Source organism: Marmota marmota, unplaced genomic scaffold (assembly GCF_001458135.2).
Source record: "Marmota marmota marmota unplaced genomic scaffold, marMar, whole genome shotgun sequence".
Lineage (NCBI taxonomy): Eukaryota > Metazoa > Chordata > Mammalia > Rodentia > Sciuridae > Marmota > Marmota marmota.
This window is the reverse complement of record NW_025999891.1, coordinates 2,287,718-2,304,235: the sequence shown is the minus strand read 5'-3', so window position 1 is coordinate 2,304,235 and position 16,518 is coordinate 2,287,718. Positions and strand designations below refer to the sequence as shown.

General features: G+C 36.6%; 1 protein-coding gene across 6 annotated transcripts in view; it reads right to left on the bottom strand.

Moving 5' to 3' along the window:
• Tlcd3a (TLC domain containing 3A) overlaps nt 1-16,518 on the bottom strand; it is a 28,129-nt gene that overhangs the window by 10,778 nt on the left and 833 nt on the right. The gene's annotated exons all lie outside the window — the stretch shown is intronic.

Sequence of the window (16,518 nt, the reverse complement as noted above, 5' to 3'; positions counted from 1 at the left end):
GGGTGAGGGCAGAAAAAGCTAGGCAGGAACGAGCGCCCGGGCCAGACCCCCTACCATCAAGGCGGGGCGAGCCGACCTCGGCAGGCGCACTGCCCGATGCCAACAGTGAGGTGGGCAACTCTCTTTGGGGCAAGAAAGGAGTGGGCGGTTGGGATCCTGGTCTGTCGCCCGCCTTGCCTTATCTATCAGGCAATCTTGCTTTCGAATGGGAATCTTAAAGATGGGAGTCCTCTGCATGGCAAAGGTGTCTTTTCCCACATCCCCCAACTGCTGCAGTTTTTCCAGAGTGGAGAGCTCTCTCATTAAATCCTGCCCCAGAATTCCTCAATTCCTTTCTCTGTTTTGGCTTTGGATTCAGATACTTTACAGTCTTGGTAACTTTTGTTGTTGACAACGTGTTCTCGGGCCAGATGCCCTAAACTTGAATGGATTAGAATCAATCTTATTTTCATTTAGCACCAATCACATGGTCCAGTACAATAATTTAAATATTCCTGGCTTCTCTCCTCTAGGGAGAGAAGTTTTAACTTTGGTCTGCATCTTCCTCACTTAACAAAAAGCAGGGCTCGGGGGGGGGGCTGATACAATTAATTCATTCCTACTACAAATGAAAAGTACTGTGGGTCTCTTCAAATCGACAGCAAGCAAAACGCTCACCGAAGTCCCATTCAAGGGTTTTGCAACAGCTGGGCTTAGCCTCTCTCTGCGCCACTGTTTCCTCAGTTATGAAATGAGAAGGAGGCTGGATTACAAGCTCTTCAAGGCTCTTCCAGCTTTAAATTCTTACGATTCTGTGACCTCTATAAAGTGGCAGACGGTTTCTGCTAGATGCCAATAAATTACTTTTAACATGTCAGTTACTAGTACAGAAATATAGAGCATGAACACAGCTTTTGTTTAAATTTGTAGTTAATTATTAATCTGGGAATGTTTCATAGGTTTAAAAGATAATTTCCCTTTATTAGTAGTACTATTGTTATTAATTAGGCTGTGATCTTTTGGGGCAAAGACAACTTTTAACTTTTCCAACATGTTGTTACAATGAGGAATTTAACTGACAATACAGTAGGGGAAAATCCAAAGAAAATCTGAAATTTAATCCACTTGGGGAAACATCTGTAACTCCCACATTCACATATAATATACATGGTGAAATTTGAAAGACACTTTAATTTGGTACCAAGATGTTTGACAAATGAGTCTTCCTGGATTTTCAAATTTACACGTGGACAAAGAATAGCTATCTGAACTTTCCATTCCCTCCAGAAAAACAAATCTCCTGCATTCCACTTTCTATTCCCTACCCATATATCCTGGTCACCTCCAGCCCCAGTTTTTCAGAGTGACAAGTGTTTACAAGTCCTCCCTGCATTCTCTCAGAGGGATCAGCAACATGCACCAAATATGCTAACACTTTCAAGTGGTAGGAACCAATTTATCCTCTAGACAAGAAGCTGTTTGTAACACTTTTTAAGGGGACTTTATGAAGTAAAAACAAAGGAGATGCTTCACCTATAGAAATAGCAAGTAAAATCAGTTTCCAACATTATGCCCAATGAAATCACCAGAATGTTTAGGTTTAATCACCATAAAGCCGACAAGTGCAAACATGAACCTTGGATTTTCAAGTAACCACACCCCTGTGGGAAAATGATAAAGCCAAATCAAATGCACCAAGCCCTAAGTTTAAAAAAAAAAAAAAAAAAAGCTTAAGAGTTATAAGGTTTTTCTTTTCTTTTTTGGTGCTACAGATCCAATCCAGGACTTTGTACATACTAAGCACATCCTCTACTACTGAACGACATCCCCATCCCTCTTCAAAAGTCTTGAATCAGCTGGGTGTGGTGGTGCACACCTGTAATCCCAGTGACTCCAGAGGTTGAGGTAGGAGGATCACAAGTTTAAGGCCAGCCTTAGCAACTTAACAAGGCTTTCAGCAACAGTGAGACTGTCTCAAGATAAAAAATAAAAGGGCTAGGGAAGTAGCTCAGTGGTAAAAACTGGGCTCAATCCCCAGTTTAAAAATAAATAAATAAAAACAGTCTAGGATCAAATATTTCCTTCTCCAGATTTCTATGTCTCTTCTAAGCAAATGTATAAATTCATATTATTATCTGACTTTGAGTAGCAAACATGCTGCTTATTATTCCTATGTATGTTTCCCCACCAGACTTAGCTTTTTGGAACAGAGTATGTCTTTGCATTTTGTACCCTAAAGTTAGGTCTGGCACATTTCAAGGGGTTAATGAATGATACTTTTTAAACCTAATGTTTACTGAGAATTTTTATTGCTATATGGAAGGCACTATATCAAACATTTTGCTTGCATTAGTTCATTAATTCCTCATAACATTGTGTGGCAGGGTGGGGGTGTATGTAGAGAGGACAATATAAGACGGGGGTAGGAGAGATATAAGACCCAGACCACAATAATTATAAACTTGCCCAAGACCACATTGCTGGTGGCAGAGTTGGAATCTGAAATCAATACTTTCTGCCTTCAAGGTCATGTGTTTAATGACTGACTACACTGCTTTCAAACTTGATAAGCAAAGAGAAGGTAATCATTTTTTTAATATTTATTTTTTAGTTTTAGGTGGACACAATATCTTTATTTTATTATTATTTTTTTTTATGTGGTGCTGAGAATCGAACCCAGTGCCTCACGCATGCTAGGCAAGCGTGCTACACTTGAGACACATCCCCAGCCCCAGAAAGTAATCATTTTTTACAATATAGTTTTGGATTAATAACCACTATTCCTAATTGCTTGCTCAAAACATAAATGTAGGGTGGCATTTATGGGCTCTGATACTGCTATTATTAACACCATTTTATATTTATATGAGACTTTTATAATTTTTCTAGGCACTTTCATTTATATTATCTCCATTGGTTCTCAAAGTAAGCCAGTGAAGTAGGCTGAACATATTATTAGTTTCCTTTTACAGATGAAGAAACCAAGGTGTAGAATGGTAAACTGACTTGCCACTCTGTGAAGGGACTAGGTTCCAGAAAGACAAAAGGGCTCCTGATTCCTGTTCTAGGGTGATTTTTTTTAAATATTTTTTTTTTTAAAGAGAGAGAGAGAGAGAGAGAGAATTTTTTTTTTAATATTTATTTTTTTTTAGTTTTCGGCGGACACAACATCTTTGTTTGTATGTGGTGCTGAGGATAGAACCCGGGCCGCACGCATGCCAGGCAAGCGCGCTACCACTTGAGCCATATCCCCAGCCCTTAAATATTTTTTTTAATTGTAGGTGGACCCAATACCTTTATTTTATTTTTATCTGGTGCTGAGGATTGAACCCAGTACCTTCCACATGTGAGGCGAGCACTCTACCACTGAGCTACAGCTCCAGCCCTCTAGGGTGATTTTTAAACTATTTTATGCCATAGTATTGGGATTTAAGGAGTTTGTATCATTTTGCTACTTGAGTGGGTTTCAAGAGTGAAGTCTGGGTGACTAGATGCCAAGTTACGACTCAATTACCAACTTTGGAATCTTAATCTTTGAATAGGGAATGTACAAAGCTCCCAGTTTGGAAGGGCTCTGGAGGGATTCTTCTGCCATTTGAGGTACACGATTGTAATTTTTGATCCCTTTTTTCCTTTAGTGTAGGCCATTCTAGATACGATTATTTAGGATAATGGGGAGAGGATACAGGGACTCTCCCCATGTCTGCTACCTGCTTTCTCCAGTCTTACATTGAAAATATCATACTTACATGTGAAATATTTGGGAAATCTCAAGTGAATATCATAAGATATGTGGGCTATTATTCTGATCAAAGATATTTTTTCCCTATCCAGAAAAATGATTCTACAAGAAAAACAACTGAGATTCACACAGGAAACACCTTCATATTGCGCTTCAGAAATAAAAGAGAAACTGGTAGCACATGCCTATAATCTCAGCCACTCGAGGCTGAGGCAGGAGGAGCACAAGTTTAAACTCAGCCTTGGCAAATTAGCAAGGCCCTGTCTCAAAAAAAAAAAAAATTAAAAACGGCTGGGGATGTATCTCAGTGGCAGAGTGCCCCTATGTGCCCAGTACTGCCAAAAAAGAGAGAGGAAAAAAAGAGTTTGGGGGCTGGGGATGTGGCTCAAGTGGTAGCGCGCTCGCCTGGCATGCGTGTGGCCTGGGTTCGATCCTCAGCACCACATACAAACAAAGATGTTGTGTCCGCCGAAAACTAAAAAATAAAATATTAAAAATTAAAAAAAAAAAAAGAGTTTGGAGGTCTCCAACATTCATCCACTTTAAAAATCCTAATAGAGAAAACCAAAACCTATTCTAAAATAAAAGTTATTTTGTTTGGTACCACACTTCAGAGAGTGCAAAGGAAGGAGGATAAAAGAGAAATGAAGTGATAGGAAGAGACACAAAGAGAAAGTTATAGCACAGGAAGAAGATACATCAAAAGACACCAAGACAGGGGCTGAGATTGTGGCTCAGTGGTAGTACACTTGCCTAGCATATGTGAGGCACTGGGTTTGATTCTCAGCACCACATATAAACAAATAAATGAATAAACGTCCATAAATAACTAATAAAAAAATTTTTAAAAAAGAGAGAGACCAAGACAACTTTGGAGGCTGAGATAGGAGGATCATAAGTTGGAGAACAGCCTCAGCAAGTTAGCTCTGATTCAAAAAATAAAAAGGGCTGGGGATGTAGCTCAGTGGTAGGGTCCTTGCCTAGCATGCATGAGGCCCTGGTTAAATATCCTGAAGGGGAAAAAACAACAACAACAACAAGATAGACACAGTTATAGGAAATAAAAGGGGCAAGATACACCCTTCACAGGAAAACGAACACAGAGATACAAATCCAGAGACTAGTATTCACAATAATAGCAGAAGAAGAGGAAATGGATAGAAGACACAGAGAAAGACAAAATGAGGCATACAAAGAGAAAGAAAGCAACAGATTTTTAAGGAACATTGTTCCAACAAAAAACATATGGCATTTAAAGACACATGGCACAAATAGGGAGGTGACTTGCTCCTAGGACTGACATGTGACCAGGAAGAAGTTACACACTCTCCTCTTAATTTCTCCTTCATTTTGTACCCAATAAACGCCTGATCATTATAGCCTTGCACTGATATGGATTTGTGTGTTTCCCCAGATGGAAGGGACTTTCTGGGAGGCAGACAGCAGTGAGGTTGGGATCTGAGAACCTGAGTTCCAGTCCTGCCTCTGCTATCCGTAAATTGCCTGACATCGAGCAAACGACTAAACTTTCCATGTAAAAGAGAGTTCCTCCACCTGCCTCACAGGGCTGGGAGAGTTAGGTGAGTAATGTTCTTAAAATTACATGTTAAACTATGTGCTGGGTATAGACAAAGGATTATTTTCTTTATCCTGGGTCCCAATAGCCCAACCTCCTGCTATTAAACTTATCCCTAAGCATCTATTGGATTGAAGATCCTCTTAGCTGGCCTTAGCCACCTCCAGACTGCAGCTTCCTCAGTTTTATTCTGGATTATTTGCAAAGCAAATTGTGGGTCTAAGAGGCACAGTCACACCCCAGGCACATGGTTTCTGCAAACAGTGACCACAGCTGCACACCACAGGGAAGTCTTTGCTCTTGTACACAATGATAATGATCCTTGTCAATAAAACCCATAATTTACACAAAGAACCGATTATATAGTGCTTGCCTTTGTGTATTGCTTTCTATTTTTCAAAGTATTTTCACATATCCATTTCTTTTGTGATAAATGCAGAAATTGACTTTTTTTTACAGAGTCACACCCACCTAAAAGTAGGCATTTCTAAACTCAGGTTTAAACAAGATTCAAAGACATTGAACCATTATGGAAATTACCTTTGAAATAAGCTAGAGAAACCAGTAAATCCTTGTGAACAAACTCAGCTGCTTTCCTAAGTTTTCAGACCAATAATTTTCAATGTCTTCATGTCTCATTGGTAATTCCATAAAAGGTTTATTTTGCTAATTCAAGGCAGGTGACCTTTTTTTTTAGTTTTTTTTTTAATTATAAAAGGAGTATATTAAAAAGTAATACATGCCCACATAATCACAAATATTGCCATCACTGAGAGTTATTATTGTTCAGCTTTTGGTAGAATTCTTCCTAGTCCTCCTTATGTGCATTTGTAATATATTTTATTGAGATGACACTTTAATTTTGAGTATCAATATTTTATTTATAAGCATTTTCAATGTTATTTAAAATAAAATTTCACAAACTTCATCTTCTTTCTTTCTTTTCTTTATTTCTACACCCCACCTCCCCAGCCCTCAGCAGGGATTAAACCCAGGGACATTCTACCACTGAGCTACATCCCAGTCCTTTTTATTTTTTGAGACAGAGGCTCATCAAGTTGTCCAGGCTGGCCTTGAGCTTGTGATGATCCTCCTGCCTCACACTCCAAAGTGAGTAGGATTATAAATATGTACCCTCATGCCTGGTACACACTTCATTTTTAGTAAGCTAGAAGTAATTTGACATTTGAATTATTATAGTTTACTTTTCAAAGAAAGGAGAGCACGTTTCTACATTTGTTCACAGATCATACAAATGAAACCTTTTTTAAAAAATATTTTATTTTTTAGTTGTAGTTGGACACAATACCTTTATTTTATTTTTATGTGGTACTGAGGATCGAACGCAGGGCCTCACACATGCTAGGCAAGCGCTCTCCACTGAGCCACAACCCCAGCCCATGAAACCTTCTTTTTTGGTAACTTTAATCTGAAAAATATTCAGCACCTAATGTTAGCACTCAGTTTCAGTATTGAGAATGAGTATCATAATTTCTATAGAAACCCAAGCTCCTATTTAAGTATCTAGTTTTTTCTTTATATAGGCTAAAATTCCTTTTCTCCCAAGCAGAGAAAATTCCCATGTGCTAGGTAATACAACAGAGCTTCCTGGCAGAGGTCTGAGAAGGATTTTATATAATATTAGAGCAAGACAACGGACAGTGAGCACTTGCTAGCTAAGATGTTGTTGCCACCTTCCTTCTTTTATGTGTTATAAGTCCGTTGTTTGATTATGCAGTATCATCTGTGACTTTACTGGTTTGCATTTTATGTTTTCTTTTATTTGGACTATAAGGGCCATGCTCACTCAATCTGCTGATGTTTAATCCTCTTCTATTGGGGTCATGGCCAATATAACAGTACACTCATAAATTCTCAAGAGAGAAAAACATTGTTTTCAAAGAAACAATTAGAAGATAAAAAGCTCCCTCTTTTCAAACAATATACTAATTTATCAAGAAAAAAATTTAAAAGTCAATGGAAATATAGGAGATTAAAATAATTTAAGTAAAGTGGCTGGATATAAGATCAATATACAATATACAAAAAACTTTTTTTATAAGCAATAAATATCAATTAGAAATAAAATGGAAAAAGAGGTCCATTTACAATATATTTTTTAATATTTATTTTTTAGTTGTACAAAATACCTTTATTTTATTTATTTTTATGTGGTGCAGAGGATCGAACCCAGGGCCTTGCACATGCTAGGCGAGCGCTCTACTGCTGAGCCACAACCCCAGCCTACAATATATTTTTTTAAATTATAAAATGCCTAGTTTTAGACTGAACAAAACTATGCAATATCTATAAGAAGCTACAAAACTTTACTAAAATGCATAAAAGCCTAAGTCAAATGGAGAATGTGGCCCTGCAGGGAAGAGTCAATATTGTAAACATGTTGATTTCCTCCAAATCAATCTATCAAATCAATGCAATCTCAATTAAAAAAAAATCAACATGTTTTTAATGGACTCAATAAGCACTTTCAGAGGCTTACGTAAATTAGAGAAAATGTGCAAGAATGGTCAAGAATATTTGAATACAGAACACTGGGGGATTTACTCTATATCAAAATATCTAATAACTTATTATAGTAGTGTAAAAGAAACAAATAGATCAATGAACCCAGAGTCCTGAGCCAGACATACTAAATTTATCCATAGCAAGACCCCATGTGAAAAAAGGAAGGGCTGCCTAAGAAAAACCACAGAAACCATTATTCTTTCATCAAGAAAAAAGTAAAATTAGAAGTTGAATAGTGTCTCCTTACAATTCATCTCCACCCAGAATCAGAATGTGAATTTTTTGTTAATTAAGGTAAGAATTGATATGAGACCATATTGGATTAGGGTGGCACCTAAATTCATGGAGAGTGTCCTATAAGGAGACAGAAAAAGACATACAAAGACACAGAGACGGTGGCAATGTGACGATAGAGTAAGAGATTGTAATGGTAAGTCTGTAAACCAAATGATGCCAAGGATTGCTGCCAGCCACTAGACACTGAGAGAGAGGCATAAGAAGGTTTTATTAGAAACTAACCCTCCAACATGTTGAGTTCAGAATTCTGACCTCCAGACTGTGAGAAAATTCCACAAGCTACCCAACCTGTAATAATTTGTTATGGCAGCCTTAAGAAACTAATACAATGCTTTATCACATTTCAAATATAAAATAAGTTCCAAATTATCAAAGGTTAAATACTGTAAATGTATTTGAAGACAACCTTGAAAAATGTTTTTATAATTCATAGGCTAGATAACTTCCCAAACAAGGAATCAATCCCAGATGTCTTTTAGAATTTGTATACATTAAAAATAAAATTTAAAATATGTGGAAGAAAAATAAAATTAAAAAGCCAAAATGTATATCAAAAGGCACTATTAGGTTAAAAGACAAGTAAGTAACTGAAGAAAATATTTGCAGTATGTAGCACATTAAGGGTTAATATCTATACTAGTCAGAGATTATACAAATTATTAATGAACACAAATGACTCAGAAAAATTATTCAAATTATAAAAAGTGGAAACACTGAAGAAATACAAAAAGGCCAATAAAAGCTTTATAATAGGAGCTGGGGTTGTGGCTCAGTGGTAGAGCGCTCACCTAGCATGCGTGAGGCACTGGGTTTAACCCTCAGCACCACATAAAAATAAAATAAAGATATTGTATCCACCTCTAACTAAAAAATCAATATTAAAAAACTTTATAATATACAAATAACTGATAATATCCAGTTTACCTAAGGAAAGAAAGATATACACATTTTTTTACAGTGCTAGTAGAAGATAAATATGTGTTTAAAGAATATTATATTATTATAACTCTAACCTAGAGCTGAAAAAAGAACATAGTATTGTTTGTAATAGAAAAAAATCAGAAACAGCCTAAATACCTAGCAATAAAGTAATTAAATATGTTGCAGCATGTTCAAAGGATAATTAGGGCTTAGGATGTAGCTCAGTGGTAGAGCACCTGCCTAGCATACATAAGGCCCTGAGTTCAATCCCCAGCACCACACACAAAAAAATAAAAATAAAAACTAGACCAAGATACAAAGAAGAATCTCCAGGATATATTAAGGGAAAAGAACAAATCACTAAATAATAAGTACAGTTTAATATAATTTATTTATCAACGATATATATCTAGATTTCAAACTACATACATAAACTATATAATTGATTTACAAATATTCATATACACAAATTTCAAACTATAAATATGATTGGTACATATACTGTTATCTAATCATGCAAAGAAAGAGTTAGTGGGGAAAATACAAAACTGCCAAGCTGCTGTGAAGAAAGGCAGTGTGTATGTGTGATTGGTTTTGAGTGTGTATTTGGGGTAGGAGAATAAAGAATGACTTTCGTGTTTTCCTCCATATACTTCCAGGTTGTGTGAGCTTTTCAAATAAAAATGATGTATTATAAGTAGAAAGAAAAAAAACATAACAAGCACATAGAAAGTAATGACACTAATTGTTAAGTGTGTGGACCATTGTTCAGTACTATATGCATGTGGATATTTTGAAGGTTTTTTTTTTTTTTTTTTTTTTGGTACTGGGAATTGAATCCTGGGCTTTGTGTATGCTAGGCAAGTGCTCAACCACTGAACTGCGTTAGAAATTTGATAATGAAGCAAGAACAGTCTTGAAAAATACATGAAAGGTAAATTTTATTTTTATTTTTTTTAAATATTTATTTATTTTTTTAGTTTTCAGCAGACACAACATCTTTGTTTGTATGTGGTGCTGAGGATCGAACCCGGGCCGCACACATGCCAGGCGAGCGTGCTACCGCTTGAGCCACATCCCCAGCCCAAAAGGTAAATTTTAAAAACACAACATGCACATAACATTCTTTTGGTGTCATCATTTTTTAAAGTGTCAAGGCATCACATGAGTCCTTGGGAAGTAATGCCTTTGATTTTTCAAGGTGATACTGTAATAGGATCTAACTCTGGGACGTTAAGAGTTGTAAGAACAGAGGCTGGGGTTCTGGCTCAGTGGTAGCGTGCTTGCCTAGCATGTGTGACACACTGGGTTCGATTCTCAGCACCACATACAAATAAATAAAATAAAGATCCATCAACAACTAAAAAATATTTTTTAAAAAGAGTTGTAAGAACAAAAGAAGACACTGGAACACAAGAGACATTAATGTCAGTCTCCTCACTCTACTGGCCTGCCGATGGTGAAGACTAAGGAAAAACATATGGAAACATTTAGCCATGCACAAAGTACTATGCAAATCCACTGTGTTTTATTAGCTCCTAAAAGCATTCACTATCATGTACTGCGTGGATTACTGTGTTTGTCCACTAAATGCTAAATTCTAAAGATAACACATAGATAGGGCACAGGGGACGGAGGGGAAAGGAGGGAGGATAGGGGTAGGAAAGATGGTAGAATGAGATGGACATCATTACCCTAAGTACATGTATGAAGAACCAAATGGTGTGACTCTACTTTGTGTACAACCAGAGACATGAAAAATTGTGCTGTATATGTGTAATATGAATTGAAATGCATTCTGCTGTAATATATGATAAATTAGAATAAATAAATAAATTTTAAAAATATGCTTAGGTAAGACCAATGAGGGCAAAGAAAGAGAGAAACCAAGAATAAGCAGAGTAAAGATTTTCATAGGGGGCTGGGGCTGGGGCTGGGGCCCGGGCTCAGCGGTAGCACACTTGCCTGGCACATGTGAGGCACTGGATTCGATTCTCCGCACCACATATAAATAAATAAAGGTCTATCAACAACTAAAAGGATATTTTTTTTAAAAAAAAAGATTTTTCACAGGCAGTTTAAAATGTGTAACTGACCCTAAGGAGGAAAGTCCAAATTTGGGGATATTATAGATTTGGAAACGAATGATGGTTGTGAGAGTGGTTTCTTAATGAGTTACATTAGGGGATGAATTGGAGTGGAGGAAGCTCAGAATCTAAAACAATAATATATTTAAAAAATAATTTTTAACTGATTTTCGGAGGCAGATGTAAAAAAGTTAGGTAAGCAAAATACTCTTGGCTAGAAAGTTATTACGTATTAGTGAGATAAAGATCATTCTTATCAGAATACTGTGTGAGAAGGGTTGTTCACAAGATTTTTATGTTTAGCAGAAGGCATGGGTTAAAAAAAAGTTCAGAAAGATTCAATAAAATAATCCCCTCCATGAAAAGTATATGCAAAGTGTTATTCAAATGTGTGTGTGTGTGTGTGTGTGTGTGTGTGTGTGTTTGGTACTGGGGATGAACACAGGGGCACTTTACCACTGAGGTACATCCCTAGGCCTTTTTAATTTTTTTTTTTTTTTTTTGAGACAGAATCTTGCTAAATTGCCGAGGCTGGCTTCAAACTTATTGTCCTTCTGCCTTGGTCTCCCACGTCACTGGGATTACAGGAGTGTGCCACCATGCCCAGCTAAATATGCATTTTTATGAGGAAAGGATCTATATAGAGTTCTTCAGCTCCTCCAAGAAGTCTAGACTCAAAAAAAGATTAAGAGCTATGGCTTAGACCAGGAGAAGTGTGGCAGCAAGATCCAGCTCAGAGCACTCATTGAAACTCAGCAGGCAGAAATAGAACCAAGAAACAGGAAAGGAGTGCCAGAAGTGGCTGTAGTATTGTAAGATACTTAAGGGTTTTAGATACAAGGAATTAATGGTAACTGTATTATAATTATTGCTGTTAATATCAGTTTTACAAAACAAGCATTTTTATATTTGTTGTCACATATAAGATTTACACAAACAGTATGCCATTTGATCCTACATAATTATCACTTGATCGATTGGAGAGATTACTGAATATGAAGCCAATGTAGCCAATGGGAAGGGTTTAATTTAAAACTATCTAGGAGCTAGCATAGATGCATGACTGCCAGCCTCAAATGTGACCGTGGGAACAGGGGAGCTGCTGAAGCTAGTTGAGATTATGATCTGCTTAGCAAGAATGGGCATGCACAGAGAACCAGAGTACCAATCAAAACAAAACTGGTGCCTAGGATACAGAAAACATTCAGAACCATCTCAAAGTCAATCAAAACAAATGCCAGTGTTCAGGAAATTCAGGAATAAAGAACAACAAAAAGAACCAGTCATCATGAAGAGTCATTTACTAAAAACAGTCCATACAGAAGCACACAAAAAAACAAAACAAAACAAAACCAAAAAAACACCGTGAGCAAGATTTTGTGTGGAATTTACACTACAGTATATTTTCCCACTATAAGACAGTCTGGGAGTTTTTGTCACCTATACTAACAATAGGATCTAAACGTGATTGTGTTTGAGAGCCTTAGGGGGCATTTTGGAAATTCGTGTATTTTTGGTAATACCAGTGTTGGGAGAAGGTGCTATCTACTGGCATTTAGTGGGTATAGACCAGGTAATTCTGACAGATTGGAATATGTGCGTATGTATTTTACAGTGTTGGCTATAAAACACAGGGCCTTATGCAGCTGAATGCAGCTACTTCAAAAACAGTAAAATAGGTCACAAATATAACAGGATATTTGAGACTCCTTATAATAGTTAGAAACACTAAATTGACAGAGGCACATGAAATTTAGAAATCTCAGTGGATTTCATTAACAAAGACTGTTTTTAAATTACTTTATATTTCCATCCTGTATCCTTAAAGCAATTCTTTCTTTTTAATTTTAATTTTATTTTTTTTAACCACAAGAAATGAGATTTCCTCATTTGGGAATCTCTGTTATTGTCCCATGTCACTCTGATGTTTCCTCAGAGATGTACCACACAACTCCCTCAGAGCCTGCTGGATTCCTCCTTTTCCAATTTATCCTCTGCCATTGCCTATTAAAAGGTGTGGTCTCCAGGATTGATTTTGCTTTGTTTTAAAGTATTAGAGATGGGGCTGGGGATGTGGCTCAAGCGGTAGCGCGCTCACCTGGCATGCGTGCGGCCCGGGTTCGATCCTCAGCACCACATACAAGCAAAGATGTTGTGTCTGTCAATAACTAGAAAATATTTACATTCTCAAAATAAATAAATAAATCTTAAAGTATTAGAGATGGAATTTATGCCTTATGTGGTGAGATTTCAAGGTAGAAAATGTTTTCTATAATCCTTTGTCATCAAAGTATGACATTCCACAGCACAACAGGAAATTCCTTTTTTTGGAGGGGGGGGGGCGGATACTGGGGACTGAACTAAGTGGTGCTTTACCACTGAGCTACATCCCCAGTCCTTTTTAATTTTAATTTTGAAATGGTCTTATTAAGTTGCTGAGGGTCTCGCTAAATTGCTGAGTTTGGCCTCAAATTTGCCTCCTGCCTTGGCCTCCCAAGTAATTGGGATTACAGGCAGCACCACACATTCAGCTAGAAAATTCTTTTTTTTTTTTTTAATTTTTTTTTGGTTGTAGATGGACACAATATCTTTATTTTTATTTGTTTATTTTTATGTGGTGCTGAGGATTGAACCCAGGGCCTTACATGTGCAAGGCAAGTACTCTACCACTGAGCTACAACCCCAGCCCCAGCTAGAAAATTCTTATAAAAACAAAACCTGGCTCATTTATGAGAAGACCACATGTTCCTGGTTTTCATACCTAAATTTCTCATATCCATAAACTTCCAAATTTTATTTACCTTAAAAGTATATAACAACCAGTGCATGCCTGCAGTTCCAGCAACTCAGGAGCCTGAGTCAGGAGGATTGCAAGTTCGAGGCCAGCCTCAGCAACTCAGTGAGGCCCTAAGCAATTTAGTGGAGACTATGTTTCAAAATAAAAAATAAAAAGGGCTGGAGATGTAGCTTATTGGTAAAGCCCCTGGGTTCAATCCCCACTACCCTCCCCCACAAAGTATTTAACATGTTTTTCCAGGTTTTCTCATGTTAAAGGTATTTCCCTCTTTGGCTTATCATATTCAATCTTGTCTATATTACTTCTCCTAATGTGATTTTTTAAAAACCTAGTGTTCACCTCCACCTCTATTCTTTTAATTATCTACACTTTTGTATTGTATATATCTCTTAAATTTGAATTTATATTCTCATTATTAGTGTTTCTGCAAATGGAAGGAATATAATGGAATTGGGAGCTTTGGGGAGTTTGGGGTCATAGTGGGAATGCAACTGACAGCTGACAAGGGATACATAAAAGGACAGTCAACGGAAATCAAAGCATGAATTTGTACTGGACACAGTCACCTGGTTTTAGATTCTCCAGCACAATTCAGGCAGCTCAGAAATGGAGATACAAAAATGGAGGAACCCTGGCTGATGACAGGCATGGCAAACAGCCACAACACTCCTCTGCTTATAATCCTTCAAAAGCTTTCCGTTCTTTAACCTGACTTTCCGCTATCTGGCACTACCTATTTCTCTGGCTTCCTTGTGTACCACCCTTCCCTTGGTTTCAAAGCCCTGTCATACTATTTGTCATCTCTTAGCCTTTTTCCTCACCCTTGCTTCAGCTTAAAAATCCTTTCCTCAAAGAAGCCTTCTCTGACTTTCAAATCCAACACTCCTCAATAGTCACTCACCATATACTTTACTTGTCTTTCATTGGACCTCTCACTATTACATATTTATTTGTATGAATACCCTTTCCTGACATGAAAATAGCTTGTTGAGGCAGCACTTGGTCTATTTTATTCATTGCTGAATTCCAAGCACCCAGTCTAGTGCCTGTCACTAAGAGGAACAGGTATTCAATAAGTTTATTGAATGAATGAAAGAAAGAAGGACTTAGCTATAGGACTTTGGGCAAGTTTTTGTTTGTTGGGTTGTATGTTTTAAGCAGATCTCCATTTCCTCATCTGTTAAATCAAGATAATCATAACTACTAATCTCAGAATTGTTGTGGGGACTAAAAAAGACAATCCAGGTAATATGCTTAGCATGGTGCTTGGTACATGGTAAGGGATAGGAAATGTTAGTTGTTATGGTAATAATTAAAAATAAGCTCTAGGAACAACTGAAACTCTTAAACATTGCTGGCAGGAATGTGAAAATAATACAGCCAATTTGGAAATTAGTTTACTACTTTCTTATAGAGTGGACATACCATGCAATCTAGCAATCCCACTTCTAGGTACATACCCAAGTGAAATGAAAGCATATGTTTACACAAAAAATCTCCACATAAATGTTTATAGTAGCTTTATTCATAATTGCACTAAACTGGAGACAACCCAAATATTTTTAAACAGAGAGTGGATAAATAAATTGTGGTATATCCATACAATGAAATACCACTCATCAAAAAAGAAGAAATAAACTACTGATACATGCAAAAACATGGATGAATTCCAAATGTATTATGCTAAGCAAAAGAAGCCAGACTTAAAATGTGACATATTTTGTGATTCTGTTTGTATGGAATTTATATGACATTCTGGAAAAGCCATTTCTCTAGGGACAAAAATAAGCTAATTTATTAACCAAGAATGAGGAAATTAAGGGGAATGATGGAAATGTCCTAGGACTGGATTGTAGTTGTGGTTAAATGACTATATGCATTTACTAAAACTCCTGGCATTGCAACATAAATGGATGAATTTTACTGTATGTAAATTATATCTTAATTTTATGGAAAAATATCCAGGACAAGTAGATAAAATTGCCTTTTCCTTTTAGAAAACAGTAATTATATTTTCTGATTACAAAAATACTAGAAGCTGGGCATGGTTGCGTATACCTATAATCCCAGCGACTCAGGAGGCTGAGGCAGGAGGATCACAAGTTCAAAGCCAGCTTTAGAAACTTTGTGAGACACTGTCTCAAAATAAAAAATAAAAAGAGCTGGGGCTCAGTGGTTAAGTGTCCCTGGGTTCAATCCCCGGTACCAATAAGCAAATAAATAAGTACTATAGTTTCATTTGGAAAAAATGCAAAAAAATAATATATCCTTGTTATTATAGCCTCAAAATACACACACACACACATACACACACACACATACACTGGTTCCATACAGTTTCTGCTTTCTGAAATACCTATTTTGCTTAGTTTGAAAAACACTGCATATTTCCCCATGTCATTGATTATGAAAACCATGATTTTATGTTTTATTGCATAGTTAATTTATATCTAAGCATTCCTTTGTTGTTAAGAATTATATTGCTTATATAATTATTTGTCATATTGAAAATAAGAGGGGATAAGGAATTATATTGTTTTTTTTTTTTTTTTACTGTAAGCAATTTTCATTAAAAAAAAAAAAAAAAAAAAAA